This window comes from Peromyscus maniculatus, chromosome 19, assembly GCF_049852395.1.
Source record: "Peromyscus maniculatus bairdii isolate BWxNUB_F1_BW_parent chromosome 19, HU_Pman_BW_mat_3.1, whole genome shotgun sequence".
In the NCBI taxonomy this organism is placed as follows: domain Eukaryota; kingdom Metazoa; phylum Chordata; class Mammalia; order Rodentia; family Cricetidae; genus Peromyscus; species Peromyscus maniculatus.
In genome coordinates, this window is record NC_134870.1 from 46,298,647 (window position 1) to 46,314,268 (window position 15,622).

Consider the following 15,622-nt stretch of genomic DNA (forward strand, 5'->3'; position numbering starts at 1 on the left):
AAGTCAGGGACTGTCTGTACCAGTGTGGAACATGCTCCCTCACCAACAGTCATTGGAACCATGGCTGTAAAGCAATATTTTTTAGAAGAAAAGGGCTTTTCTAAATGGAAATGTCTTCTACAACACAGACCTCACTGTTTGAGTTTCTGAGTTAATAGCATGGCTAGTCTCTGATGGGACAGCCCAGTGACAGAAGTGGCCTGTGGCTTTGCAGGGCTGATGTGATGACTCTCTGCTGTGTATCGTCTAAGGCTAATTTTCAGGACAATCTCAGAACTCCTTGGCCTGCACAGGCAGGCTCAAACTGATCCTTTGAGTTGTCATATCCTCCTAAGTGCTACAAACCTCCCCCAGCCACATGTCCCCAGCTTATTGGCATCAAAGTCACTGCTGTGCACACATACTCATTTATTCCATTACCGAGACACTCAAGGGACCTCGCGAAAGACAGTCACTCTTGTCGAAGATGCTTTCGTGGAGAAACAGGAAATAATGAAGTAAACCAGAGAGCGGGTAATCTAATTGCCACTTCTGATAAATACCGTGAAGGAAATAAACAGGATATTGTGGGAGAAAATGTTTACGAAAGATGTTCATGGAAAGGTTTACTTGCCCTTTTATTGTCTTTCCAGAATTTTTTGAATAGTTCTCCTTGTGTGCTTTTGGTACTGGGCTCTCTCTCTGATTCACCTCTCCCTGGACTTGCTGCTTCTTCCTGTGACTGGAATGCAGAAACCTTGAAAGCAAACAACTGAGGCCCCTTTCATTCTCTGTCTCTTCTTTCTTATTCTGAGAGCCCCACCTCAAGAATCTTCTTACTATTATTCTCATGCTAGGTATGGAAGCTAAGGACCGTTTTATGCAAACCTCTTCCCACAAGATCTATGCCTAAGAGAAGGCGAGAACCCCCGCTGGGAGACATCTGGTTATGGGGGAGGATAATTCTGGGGGAGATCGTCCCTCTACTTTTCCCACTGCCAAAGCAACAACTTAACATCTCTAAGTAGACACGCAAGGTATTAGCGTAAATCAGTCCTTATTTTTGCATTTGTGTATAGTCTATGCTTTACTTTGTATCATTTACTTTCTGCCAAACCCACACACATATGCTTATAAACAAACAAAGTCATCATACTCCTCCAATGCATAACAGAAGGCAAGCATTGGTCTTAAGGAAACATCAATGTCCTCTAGATTCGAGAGGATTTTCTCCCATCATGGAACGTTTATCCCATACTTCCTGTAACCTCCTACCATCCCAGGCACATGAATGCTAGACTGTACAGCTCAGCGTGGAACCCAAGTCCAGGATGTGGGCCAAATTCTTTCTTTCTCAGCTGCCATGTTTTCTCTCCGAGTGAACTGATATTTGCTTCATTTCCAAGCTGGCCTGCTGTTAGCCGTGATGGAAATCTGTGACCACAATCTTGGTGGGGCTTCCCAGAATTCAAGCTGTGCTGATCTGTGCAAGAAGGCTGAAGGGAGTTTGTGGCTTGGCAAGGTGACATTTTATTTAAAATATGCTAACAGTGTTTATAAGGCACATTTAATACTTCTACAACATTTAAAAAAATCAATGAAATCTTCTTGGTAATAAAATATGTTTTCCAGGAAAATTGTTTTGAAAGTTGTAGTCCAACAGGCTCTAAAGCAAATAATTAGATTCTTAGCTTCATAGACATCAATGGCTCAGAAAGGGAACCTCTTCTAACTCTTCCCTGCTTGACTTTTCTCTGGCTGTTTTCCAACACAGTTTTATTTTATAGTCTCCTATCTGATAACACACACACACACACACACACACACACACACACACACACACACACACTCACACACACACACACACACTCACACACAAAACAAACAAACAAACAAACAAAACAAAAAACAAAAAAAAAATCCCACGTGCTTGCAGAAAACTCAAATCTAACTAATGAAGCTCCTTGATTATGATAACAATTTTCTGAATTCCCTGGATTCCTTTTTCCCCCTCAGGTTTGCCTAAGGGATTTCAGAACCATATATTAAAAGTTAAAAACTGGAGAGACTTTTCTGGATGTTCACCATGTGCTAAAATGGCCCAAGTAAGATCCGAGGAGACTTAATGGTCCAGCTGTAAGACGGAACATAAACACATCAAAATGACGAGGGGGAGAATGAAGATAAAACCAACGGCAGCAGAAAGCAGCTGCAGACAGACGCTCGAGAGACAGCCAGTTGGCCAGGTTCATTACAGGAGAGCAACTGAGGATGGAAGATTGAGGGAGGGCCCCGAGCAACACCAGTTGGGAGCAGAAGAGCCTCCTCCATCATCCCACAGAGAATCAGAAAGGGATTTACCCGAGGAGTTTTGCATTCAGCAGCCTCACCAAGAGCAGCTTCTGCACCCCCTGGACTCCCAAATGCTGAATTGGTTTCCTGGTGCCTGTGGGTGAGTCTGAACCAATCCCGGTCCCTGGCCACCACCACAAAAGTTCATTAAATCCTTTCAGCTGAACACCAAGAGATGGCCGTGTGCATTCACATCCTTAGGGAGTTCAGAGATTCTTAGCAATGTTTTCTCTGAAAAAAAAATTTGTTGTGGCTGTTCTGACTCTGCTGTGAAAAATATCACATTTTCTGAATAGAGCAAGTGACTGCTTGTAAAATCACACACTCGAGGCAATAGACAGTAGCCGGTGGACTGCAAATCCCTCTGATTTCCAGAAGCTCTTTGTTAACTCAGAGAAATGCTAACCAATTTTTAAGGTCTCTAACTTGATTTTCCTTCCCCAGTGTCAGATGGGAAACCACAGATCCCATCTTAAAGGGAACAAGAGACAGTTTATTCTGAAGCCCTTATGAGTAATCACGGCCTGAGAACACAGGTTAGGTTACCCCGACATCCATGTTCAATGTGGAAGCAGTTTCACAGGTTTTCTTTATATATTCTTTATATAAATATATATATATAATATTTATATATAATATATTATATATTTATATTATATATATATATATATATATATATATATATATATATATATATATATATATATAGTTTACAGATTAAAAAACAGGTTACGAATCAAAGCAACTTTAAAACACATTGGTGGGTACACCAAACAGGCAGGTACATCGAGGTGGGGGAAGCTTTTTTCTAGGCCTAAGATGTTATCTGATGACGTTCTTGGGTTGGTGGAGGCTAGTGTTCTGCTAAATTGATGGTGTGTAAGCGGTTTTAGTCATTACCACGAGATGTTAGTTCAATACAGAGTGGGGAAGGCATGGTTGTTCCAAAGGCTAAAACTAGCTCAGGATAAAGTAATTAGCCTCTGAACCTACAAAATTCCAATCTTGCCACAGTCCTGAAATTCCCATCAGTCCATCAGTCTCTGCAGACACGGAAGCCAGGAGTTATTTGTTCACAGCCAGACATAGCTTCTTTTCAGGAGTTTTGTTCACTCCTGGCAAACAGATAGGCAGACTTATCCTCCCAGTCAGACTTAACGCACCCTGTGCTCTTCCCTCTCTACACATGGGAAATTTGTTCCTGACCACATCTAACCTTCAGCTGCTTATAGAAGATGTCTGACATTCCTCTGCCTTATTGCTTTTGTGTATGGCACAGCCTTTGCCTTGAAAGGCTCTCCAGTGATCAAGCACCTGTGTTCCTTGTTATCTGATGGGCAACATCTCCTGCTTACACTCCCAGTGACGTCAACCCTGACACAAGTGTGTCTTTTTTCATTTGGGACTATTTTTTTTTCTTCCTGCAAATCCGCAGGCCTGTAGATCATATCTCCTGTACAGAGTGAGGACATTGCATCATCATCCGGGGGAATCATGCCTTTAACCACACCATCTGAACACCTCAGGGCTGGAGTGTGTTATATTAGATTTATACCTCTCATCCTTAGGAACACCAGGAGCAGGTAATGAGTGCTCACATTATATTCACTTAAGGTAAACCAACAATCTACTTTTCCTATAGCCTGTATTCCTCTTAGGGCATCATCTCACCTTTTATAGGTTTTTTTTTTTTTTTTTTTTTTTTTTTTTTTTTTTTAACACAATAAAGGACACATTGCCTAAGACACACCACCTAAATATTATAAGGAAACATAAGATTCAAAAATTTCCAATGAATTTGAAATTATTATTGTTCTCCAATTTTTCATACTCTGCTTATATCTACCTAATTTGTGTTGGTATTTTTTTTTAAATTTGACTCCCATGTTTTATTCTATTGGTGATTTATTGTTGTCAACACACAAACACACACACTCAACTGTGTATTAAACATCATCTCAACTCTCATGACTGACTCTATTCTTTTTTTTTTTTTTGCATGCCCATTAAAGTATCCACAGAAATACAGATTCTGGCATATATTTAAAATAAAATATAGTGAATGATGAGTTTGATACTACAAATTAAGAAAATGTGTGTGAAAAAATTGATTATTTTGTGTGCTGTTCTCTAGTCCAACCTATAATTAAGCACTGTATTTTTCAAGATTGTAGTAGATGCTGTTATGACTCCTTTCCATCTCTTGGGTATTTTATTTGCATTTTGTATTTACTTTACAAAAATCATCCACACAAGCATTCTTTCAGGTTGGTGCTAAACCTGTAGAGAGGACTGCAATGGGGATAATGGTATGCGCATGTGTATATTGACATATTGAGATTATTAGCCAGACTGGGAAGTCTTCTCATAGCACATGATGGAATGGAACATGAACACATTTTGTGCGTGGAGTTTGCATAATGTAACAGTATAAGTGTTTATTATTTCATTATTTCTACACAACGTGAAAATTTGGAGTTGCTAAAGAAAGAATACTTTAGAAGGTATACTCATGATAGGAATTCATTTATATTAATAGAAAACATTGTTTTAGCCTGAGTCTAGCCATGAAGAATACATGAGCTGGATTTTTTCAAAAAGTAAAGGTAGCTGAGGGTGGCATTTCAGAACTGATGCCAGCAAACATCTGTCTGGACAGCTGCAATTATTTCATGCTCTGTAGCTAGCAGAAGGTCTTTGTTGCATGATATTCTTTAGGTCTTTTTGTTGTTGTTTAGTTGTAGTTTGGCTTTGCAACTCTTTAACCATTTGAAAAGTCTTCTCAGCTGGAGAAATAAGAAAGAAGAAACAGCACATCACTGTCCGGTGGCCTAGAGTTGGTGACCTCTGTTCTCTACAGGAAAGACACAGCACACATGTAAGGATGGCAAACCTTGATTACATCCTACTGAAAAACCAAGCAACTGTGAAGTTATCTGGGGACGAGAGGCAAACTAAAATGTGGTCTGCATATGAGAGGACACCTTCAAGTGTTGCGGTTACACCGGGAAGAGTCTTGCTTTGGTGATGCTGAGACACTGAAGAGGAGCAGTGTGGCACTCGTGAAGAGTCAAATATTTCAGGAGAAAAAAAACAGAAGCAAAAGAAAGTAGGAGCCAGTGGGTGCACTTCCTAAGTTTGTGTTTTACATTTAATATTTTATTAATTCGTGTTTGTGCTACGGCATGTGTGTAGAGGTCATAGGGGCATGTGTGTAGAGGTCATAGGGGCATGTGTGTAGAGGTCATAGGGGCATGTGTGTAGAGTTCATAGGGGCATGTGTGTAGAGGTCATAGGGCACCTTGTGAGAGTCAGGCTTTTTTTTTAATGTGTGTGTGTGTGTGTGTGTGTGTGTGTGTGTGTGTGTGTGTGTGTCATGGCACATGTGTAGAGGTCACAGGACACCTTGTTAGTTCTCCCCTCATATCAAGAAGAGTGAGGGCATAGAGTCGGTTTTCAGCCTTGATAGCTGGCACCTTCCCAGGGCCCGCAATGAGTGTTATTAAATGGCTGAATGAAAGTATGTTAAATTGACTCATTCTTTTGCAAATATACTTAGGAAGATGAAAGGCGCTAAAACTCAATCACCAGATTCTGTACAGGAATAGATAAAAATCAAACTTCTGCAATACAGTCTAGATTTGCAATATTAGTACTCTATGATCTGAGTCATAGAAGAGTGACCAGGGATGGAAAACCGGATTAGTTTTATAAAAAAGTAAAAGAAACACTAAGAGAAATGATGATAAATTAATTTTTCTGTTTCAAACAAGGTATGGGTTTGTAAGGTTCCATGGAGACTATTACTCAGATCTGTTCAGTGTCCAAACAAGAAAATCACTGCCTAGACTGCTTTGCTATATGTCTAAACTTGCCACCAAATATTTGTATAACTGTGGGGCTGACAACACAGTACACACACACACACACACACACACACACACACACACACACACACACACTGAGCCAAAACTGCCTCATGTGAGCTCAAGTCACACATTTTTATAAAGCCCTCATTTGCCTGAATCTGTCAGGTTAGCTTTCCTACCAACCCCTTCCAGTATGACTAAACATTCGAAGTGTGTGTGTGTGTGTGTGTGTGTGTGTGTGTGTGTGTGTGTGTGTACATGTGTGTGTTGAAAAAACAATAAATAAGAAGTTGAATAACCTGTTGATTTGATGAAAGTTATCTAGTAAACTCAGGCTATGTGTTCAAACATTTGGGTGCATGTGCTCTTAAATATCGAGCCATTTGCCTGTCTTGCAGGACATGAAAATCATGATCAGGAGGCACTCAGCATTGTGAGGACAGAAAGACACCCCCCACCACCATCCCTCCGTGGAAGGGGGCAGTTGTTTGTTTGTGCTTTGCATCAGAAAGCACAGGAGTATGTAGAGAAGAGATCTGTCTGCAAATACCTACTTTATGTTGTAACAGAGCCGCCCCTCATCAGAACAGCTTTCCTGTCTTGTTTTAATAAATGTGCAACATGATGGCATTGGGTAGACGATTGAGTAGAACACACTCAAATCTCCCAGGAATGGGAGGGAGGCTTGTGATAGAAGGAGGGTGTAAGGCACAGATTGTCTGTAAAGGTTGGGCACCGACAGGAGGAGAAGTTTCCTGACTGACTTTGGAAGAGAGAATGCTGAACTCCCAGTGCCTTGGAGATCCCTCCATATGAATTCCCTCCTATTTTTTTTTTTTTTTTTTTTTACTCAAAATTACTTCATTAACAGAAAAAGAATTGCTAAGATGTGAATGTTGATAATGTCTTCAGATTTGTAAGAGCTGGAATTGGTGAGGCTTCAATTAGCTTATTTTGGAGTCTGACATCCAAGGTCATATCTATGAAAAAGGAGGTCACTGTGTGGTCTGTTCTGGAGAGAGCTTTGATGGCTTTTACTGAGAGGTGTCTTTTCAACGTACAAAGAATGGAACAGTGGCTGTCCATGGTTGCCTTCCTTGTGAGAATGTGCTAGAATATTTTATTGTTGGTTTGGCATTGAAGTCGGCTGTGAAATGATTTTTATGAATGCTGTTTCCTGGGAGGCACACAGAACTGAGAATTGCATGTCATGGGGCCGTGATCTCAGGGAACAGAAATCAAATAAATAAAGGTCTTGGGGAATTATGGTCTATGGGATGTATTTTCTTCACAAAATGAGTCCATGGTTCACTTTGATGGTGAGTTTAAATGGATCATACGAGAGCAGAAAAACACATCTATCTTTAAGTGGTAACAAAGTTCTATTTAAGAATTCCTCCCATAAAATCATATCTGAAGCCTAAAATTCAAGAGAATAAATAAGACAGGAATATCTCCTATAGAAGAAGAAAGTAGCTTAATACACAGCTTTTCAAGCCTTTGATTTAATGGTATTCATACTTTAAATGCAGGAGGGAGCAAATAGAACTCACTGTTCCATAGAGGTATATGTTCAAGGCTTCATTTTAAACAGCCATATTAAAATGGTTTCTCCTCCAGGAGAAACAGACACCTCCTAGAAGGAAGAGATGGAAATAACTAGCCTACAGCGGTTGACGGGGAAGCGGGTTAGCTGGAAACAGAAGAGAGAGAACTGGCTTTGCAGGAATCTCTCTGGCAGTGTAATAATTCGATTCCCCCACAGACCCCACAGACCTCCTGACCTGCTCCACAGGTCCAGCTCAAGGCAATGTCATCATATGATCCAAGCAGTTTTAGGAAGGCACATTTTCGAATACAGCAGGAGAACAATAAAGAAGAAAAGCTTCAGATTTGACTCAGATATTCTACAGTAACCCAGGTTCCACAGAGCAGTAGGTTGCTCAGCCCACTGCTCATGGCAGGGGCTTGGACAAGCCTTTGCAATATGAACAAAGTTTTAAATAACTTGGGCCATTGTGTTCGCAGGCAGGACCCTTCAGACCCCAACCTCAGCAGGGTCAATGCCACATTCTCCAGTTCGTGGTAATTTGAATGCTTTTCTTCTCAGCAAGAAAGTTACGGATTTCATGACAGAGCACTCAAAGACCCTATCCAGAGACCTGGAAATTTAACCAGCACCAAAGAGTAGACAGGTTTTAGTGTTTTCAATGGATACCTGCTTATAAATTTGCCATCCTGCAATATAGTGTATTTTTAAGTACAATCTTGAAATGAGTTGAATCGTAGCAAACATAATGCACATGTTGACATGGAGTACAATATTTAAGCAAATTGAGATTCCTGTGGAGAGATGATAAACGAGGGCTATGCTGAAATAACCCGTTACCGTAGTTCATTACGTCTCTGTAAGCCCTTTAGAATCCTTTCTTGAATTCAAGCTGCAAGTTTTCGATCAGAACACAATGTCTCCCAAAACCAGGGATGACGAAAATGGCTAGTCTAAGAAAAGTGACCCAGGGAGGACGCACAAGGAGTGCTAGGAATGCTTTGGCTCCTCTCCTTCCCACAGCTTGGCACTAATTTGTTTCTTATTAAAACTGAGGCTGGGGAACTTGCCCAAGGCTATGCAGATAGCAGCTATGGAGGCTAATAATTCTACCTAGCAGTCTGAAATGACTGCTCCAGTAGCAGTTGGGACACAGGTCCCTTTTCTATGTGGCTGCAGGATAGGCATCAGGTTTAAAATGGAAGCAGCCCCTAGGCCAGAGCTCCTCTGAGGAGATAAAGAAGTTTTGGTGCTGCGGGATGGTCTGTATGTCAAATTACTCTGATTGGTCAATAAATAAAACACTGATTGGCCAGTGGCTAGGCAGGAAGTATAGGCGGGACTAACAGAGAGGAGAAAAGAAAGAACAGGAAGGCGGAAGGAGACACTGCCAGCCGCCGCCATGACAAGCAGCATGTGAAGACGCCGGTAAGCCGCAAGCCACGTGGCAAGGTATAGATTTATGGAAATGGATTAATTTAAGCTATAAGAACAGTTAGCAAGAAGTCTGCCACGGCCATACAGTTTGTAAGCAATATAAGTCTCTGTGTTTACTTGGTTGGGTCTGAGCGGCTGTGGAACTGGCGGGTGACAAAGATTTGTCCTGACGGTGGGCAAGGCAGGAAAACTCTAGCTACATTTTGGGTCTCTTAAAGTTGTGTTGGCCTTGAGACCAGGGCTTCAGCTCTTAGGGACTTGGATTTTGTCCCCTTCTCCCGGTGGTTCACTACTGGAATCAGAAAGAGAAGAGAGGAAATCAGATCCTCGGATAAGGCAAGGACACAGGTGTTCCAATCAGCCTGCCAACAAGGGCTTCCCTAAGGACCTATTTAAGGTGGTTGGGGTGGCTGACTCCCTCTTCCCATCTAGCTTATTGAACCAGACATAGGGGAGGATGAAAACATGATAGAGGGACATTTTCTTCTGCATCAGAGCTAAGTGTATTCAACTGAGGCTAAGAAATATTCTCCCATTTTGACTGTAGTTGGGAATTTTGGTAAACTCCCTGGAATCCTTTTCAGAGCTCTTCAAAATCAGAGATGACACAAGAAATATTTAAAGAAGGACCAAGTAATTATGCCAGTAAGCTTCCTGTGGCCCAGTTCCCAGATGAGTAAAATTTTTAGCAACTTTGAGAGGCAAATTGTGATTTATTGTAATATTTCTCCCAACATATCCATCAACTGAGACTGAAAATGTAAAAAACCAAATGCTTGTCTAAAAATTTGAATGTGAGTTAAAATTTGTAGAGTTTACACACCATCTTTTTTTAATTAAGTATTTAAGAGGTCAAGATTAAACAAAACAAAACCTAGAGACACTCATATATTCTCCTTTAATATATTCTCCTTTAATATTCTCCAAACTTACTTTAAACAGATATTGAGAATATGAGTTGTTTTTATTAATGGATAACAAGATATATTCATCCATGCTTATGTTATACACTCAAATCAGTTTGAAAGTAACAATTTCCTCAAATAGTTGTTGTTGTATTAATGTATTCTATCTGATTTCTGGTATAGATGGCAGATGTCTCAAGCCACTCAGCTAACCTTGTGTCTCACGACAGCGTCCCTGCTCTTATCACAAAATTGCAATTTACTTTTCTTCTTTATTGAAAAATGATCAGAACAGCCAGTTTGTGAAGAAATGCAGCAGTGATTTAAGAGCATGATTCTCTTCCTGCCTCCTCGTATCTAGTCAGTCAAAAGTAATATGACAGCTCCATCTCTTTGAAGGCTTTCAAGTTATCATTTTTCTCTCCAGTCATGTGACCACCAGCTATTTAGCAGGCCCCCAACACTCCTGGCTTGGACTTAGCAATAGCTTCCTGTTACCTCCACCTTTGCCTATTTGGAATTAACCTCCTAAACTAACAGAGTTCATTTTTGAAAACCACAAATCTAACAATTATAGTTCTTCAGTGAGACCACACTAATGTTTTCCTTCAGGATCATAGAAAATAAAGTTTTGTACTTGCTAGATAGTTCAGTGGGTGAAATGCTTGCTGCCAAGCCTGATGGCCTTGGTTTGATCCCGGAGACCAATAAAGTAAAAGGAAAGAATGGACTCCTGAAAGTTGTCCCGTGACCTCCACACAGGTACCCGGTATATATGATCCCCATCCCGCAAAACACACACACACACACACACACACACACACACACACACACACACACACTCACCTCCCAAACACATCCTACATCCACCCATCCACACTACACACACACACACACACACACACACACACACACACACACACAGAGGTATTAAACTTTTAAAAAAGAATATAAAATTGTATTATGTTGTGTATAGGATTTTGTTTTGCTTTTTTGAAGAAAGCTTCCTAAGTAGCCCAGGCTGTCCTTTACTTATTGATCATCCAGCCTCAGGCTCCACATGCTGAGATTACTCAACATATGTCACTATGTCTAACTTCTTATGCAAGTTTCTTGGATCCTTTATCATCCTCACCCAGCCCACAGTGTTCGGTATTTTCTTCTTCCTCAACTTACACAACTATAGTGTAGGACAGTGTGTCTGTTTCTCACCGGATGAAGAAACACACACTATCTTCCTTGGGAGGTGGGGATCAGAGTCAGGACTACATTTCTATCAAGTTGTCCTGCGATGCCAGTGATGCTGGCATGGGGACCACACGTGGAGAATCACTTCTTTAAAGCAAGCCAAGTTTTCTTCCAAAGGAAGCCTTGGGCTAAACTCCACAATCGCTTTCCTTTCTCTTTTGGCTAGTGCCTTTTTTCGCTAAAGTTGAACATAGACATTCTTCTAGATCTTCAAGTGTTGCCCTACAGTCCACAGTCTGTTAATCTGTCTGGCTTCTTTCTTAAATCTCAAGGATAACAGGTATATTATTTACTCTTATGTCTCTGGACTTAACATAGTGGGTAGGAAGCCATTCTTGGCTGAATGAATAAAAATTTGTGGTATGGTACTTGATTCTTGATTTGGCTGTTTTGCAGATGGTGAACTGTCCATGCTATCTGTTACCTTTTGGAGGCTTCTGGAACATGTATTTCAGTGACCTTTTGATAACATTTCAGAACTCTTAACAATTCACCAAAGGGAATTTGAAGGCAATTCTAATCTTACATTCCTATGAACAAGAGACACACACATGACAGGCCATCAGAAATCAGTTTGATGAGACTCGATACAACATGAAACAAAAGGTTTTTCAAATGGTCCTGGAAATTTTATGAACCTCTGTCTAATATTATTTCTTAGATGAAAGTTGAAGCTATGTAGTGAAGATATAACTAGAATATGTCAGTAAACGATCATCAGAAAATCAAAATGCAGTCAGAATGTTACTTGAGTTGAGGATATGGCAGCTCTAACAATGTAGGCTCACCATTAACCCCTAATATGCCAGTTAAAGAGATAAGTGATAATGGTAAGTGGAGAAAGAGATTAATCAGTGGACTGTAAGGGAGACTTGGAAAGGGGAGCAAAGAGGTCCAGTGGACCTGTGGGTCCAAGTGTCTTTGGGACACCGACATCATGAGATTTAGGTTTAAAGAGAGAAATCAATATCTAACTATCTATCTATCTATCTATCTATCTATCTATCTATCTATCTATCTATCATTTACTATTTATCTATCAATCTATGCATATACTTATAAACATATACATCTGTCTATAATCTATCTATCTATCATCTATCTATCTATCTATCATCTATCTATCTATCCATCTATGCATATACTTATAAACATACACATCTATCTGTCTATCATCTATCTATCTATCTATCTATCTATCTATCTATCTATCTATCTATCTAATCTATGCATATACTTATAAACATATACCATACACAGCTATACACACATCTATCTATCCACCTATCTATCTATCTATCTATCTATCTATCTATCTATCTATCTATCTATGCTGTGGGATGGTCTGTATGTCAAATGTGTTGCTCTGATTGGTCAATAACTAGAACACTGATTGGCCAGTGGCCAGGCAGGAAGTATAGGTGGGACTAACAAAGAGGAGAATTGAGAGAACAGGAAGGCGGAGGGAGACACTGCCAGCTGCTGCCATGACAAGCAACATGTGAAGATGCTGGTAAGCCATGAGTCACATGGCAAGGTATAGATTTATAGAAATGGATTAATTTAAGATATAAGAACAGTTAGCAAGAAGCCTGCTATGGCCATACAGTTTGTAAGCAATATAAGTCTCTGTGTTTACTTGGTGGGTCTGAGCAGCTGTGGGACTGGTGCATGACAGAGATTTGTCCTGACTGTGGGCCAGGCAGGAAAACTCAAGCTACATATCTATCTATCTATCTATCTATCTATCTATCTATCTATCTATCTATCTATCTACCTACCTATCATCTATGCATATCCTTTAAACATATACCATATACATCTATACACACATCTGTCTATCTATCTAAATCTATCTATCTATCTAAATCTATCTATCTATCTATCTATCTATCTATCTATCTATCTATCTATCTATCATCTATCTATCTATCGTCATGGTCAAAGAGTGGTCCTGCCCATTATTGATCCATCACTGTCTCAGCAGCTCCAATCTTTCCTCAAAGTGGTTGAATACATTGTCAGACCTGTATGAAAACTTTCAAGGAAACAAGTTCCTTCTCTGGCTGAAACCAAAGCTTCAGCTTTCCCCTTTCTCTATCATGAGGCTCCTGGGGTAACATTAATTATTGGGGTCCACTGTTTCAACAGTCTGATAGCTGAAGGGGAAGCACAGATGTCTCTTCTGAGTGTCTCCTTTCCCGACAGTATGATTACAAGAATAGGGGCTTGGTATATTTTGACTGTAGATGTTTGGCCATTGACTTGTTGGCCTTCCATTGTGTCCACACAACCTATAGGCATACATGGCTTTCAAACTCCATGGAGATCAGAAAATGATTCTGAGGGACAGTTGAACTCATTTTTCTGGTTTTAGATGATGGCACAACGTTACCAATGAAAGCAGACAAATGCCAACTAGGAAGCTGAAGTCAAAATCTTCTCTTTGATCGGATACTTAACTGACTTGCTCAGATTTACAGGCCATTCTCAACTGGAAGAGCAAGACTCGGGGCTGTGAGTCAGACACGCTCACTGCACGATGACTGGTGTGATCAGGTGGAATGAGGACAGGGCAGGAAATCCAGCCTCATCTAGTGCAGGGTCTTGAATGTCATGTCAAGGAGTCTGAATTTGATTGTGTGAGCATTTGGGAGCCACTGACCTAATTCCAGATTGGAAATTAGAGAAACATAAAGCAGAGAGACTAATTATATGGGCTATGCAAAAGATTGGACCTGAGCCAATTTAGGGCATTGAGAATGATGGAGAATATTTCAGAGAAAAATTTTATAGAACTTAATGACTATATTAGTCAGGGTTCTCCAGAGGAAAAGACTCAGTAAGATGTGTGTGTGTGTGTGTGTGTGTGTTCACTCATTCTAAGGAAATGGCTCATTCAGTTATGGAGCTGGGCAAATTCAAAATCTGCAGGGCAGGGAGGAAGGCTGCAGATGTGTCCCAGGGAATAGTCTATGTTGTCATTTAAATATGAAGGTTGGCTGGTGGCAGAATTCTTTCTTACCCTGGGGGAAGTCTGCCTTTGTTTACTGATGAATGAGACAGAGTGTCATGGATTACATCTGCTTTACTCAAAGTCTACCAATCTGAGCATAAGGGTCCAAAAGCACCCTCCACAGAATCTAGACACTGTGGCCCATTCGAGTCAGTATATAAAATTAACCATTACCTTGAACGTACGGATGTGGAGCCAAAGGATGAGAGACACAAAAATAAATGGTTCTGTGGCTTTTACTTTGCATATTTGAGTGAATGGTGATGCCTTTGAACTAAGAAAAGGGCTGATTACTTTCAGCTATCAATTTGAGACAACCTGGGAAGAGTCATAAGGAGGGATTTTCTAGACCAGGTTGGCCTGTAGCCATGTCTGTGGGTGCCTTGGCTGTTAATTGATGGAGGAAGGCCCAGCCCACTGTGGGCAGCATCATTCCCTAGACAGGGGATCTTGAACTGCGTAAGAGTGCTGAAAGCTAGCAGAGCATAAGCCACAGCAAACAAGCAGGCAAGGATGCCTGCTTCTTTTCTCTCAGTTCTGACGTCTCTGCCTTGACTTCCCTGAAATGATGGACTGTAACCTGACATTGTGAGTCAAATGACGTCCCCCGTGGCTATTTGGTCAGAATATTTTATTCCAGCAACAGAACTGACGCTTAGGGCAGACAGAAATCCTGGAAAGAGAGAAGATGTTGAGTGGAAGAGGTTTAGAAAGTATTTACTGATTGTCAACTTTACACCAAGTGCTGAGCAAAATGTCCTCTCTTTTAGTGTGTACCTGAGAGGAAACAACACAAGGAGACCATTAGGTAGTGATTATGCATGACGTTTAGAGGCAAAGACACTGCTGTTCTATAACCTGGACCAGCTATTTAACCTCTTCAAGTCTGACCTGCAAAATAAGCTACTATTTCTAATTTTTAAAATTTTTATTTATTTATTTAACCCCCTCCTCCTCCATGTATATGTGTGTATGTGTGTGTGTGTGTATACTTGTGTGCCAACATATGTGTGTTGGATCATAGAACAACTTCCCAGGGTCACTTCTCTTCTTCCATCATATGGGTTCTGGGAATCAAATTCAGATTTCAGGTTGGGTAGTGTGTGTACTAACCACTGAGCAATCTCCCTGGCTTGGAAAGATGAGATTTTCTGAGAAGTACATGTGTCTGTCCTGTCTGACACAAAGTAGGTTACCAGGTGATGTCTACATGAGACATTGTTCTGTCTATAGTTTCATGTTGTTGGTCTCTGCAATAAAAGAAAAA

General features: G+C 40.6%; 2 long non-coding RNA genes across 2 annotated transcripts; both read left to right on the top strand.

Annotated features, from left to right (window-relative positions):
- The first annotated feature begins 12 nt into the window (after positions 1-12).
- On the top strand, positions 13-4,024 carry LOC121824095 (uncharacterized). Its single transcript, XR_013046103.1, has 3 exons — positions 13-513; positions 1,386-2,431; positions 3,767-4,024. It is a non-coding gene; the product is annotated as an uncharacterized LOC121824095 (long non-coding RNA).
- A 954-nt stretch (positions 4,025-4,978) lies between these two features.
- Positions 4,979-6,825, top strand: LOC143269490 (uncharacterized). Its single transcript, XR_013045918.1, has 2 exons — positions 4,979-5,450; positions 6,599-6,825. It is a non-coding gene; the product is annotated as an uncharacterized LOC143269490 (long non-coding RNA).
- The last annotated feature ends 8,797 nt before the right edge of the window (positions 6,826-15,622 follow it).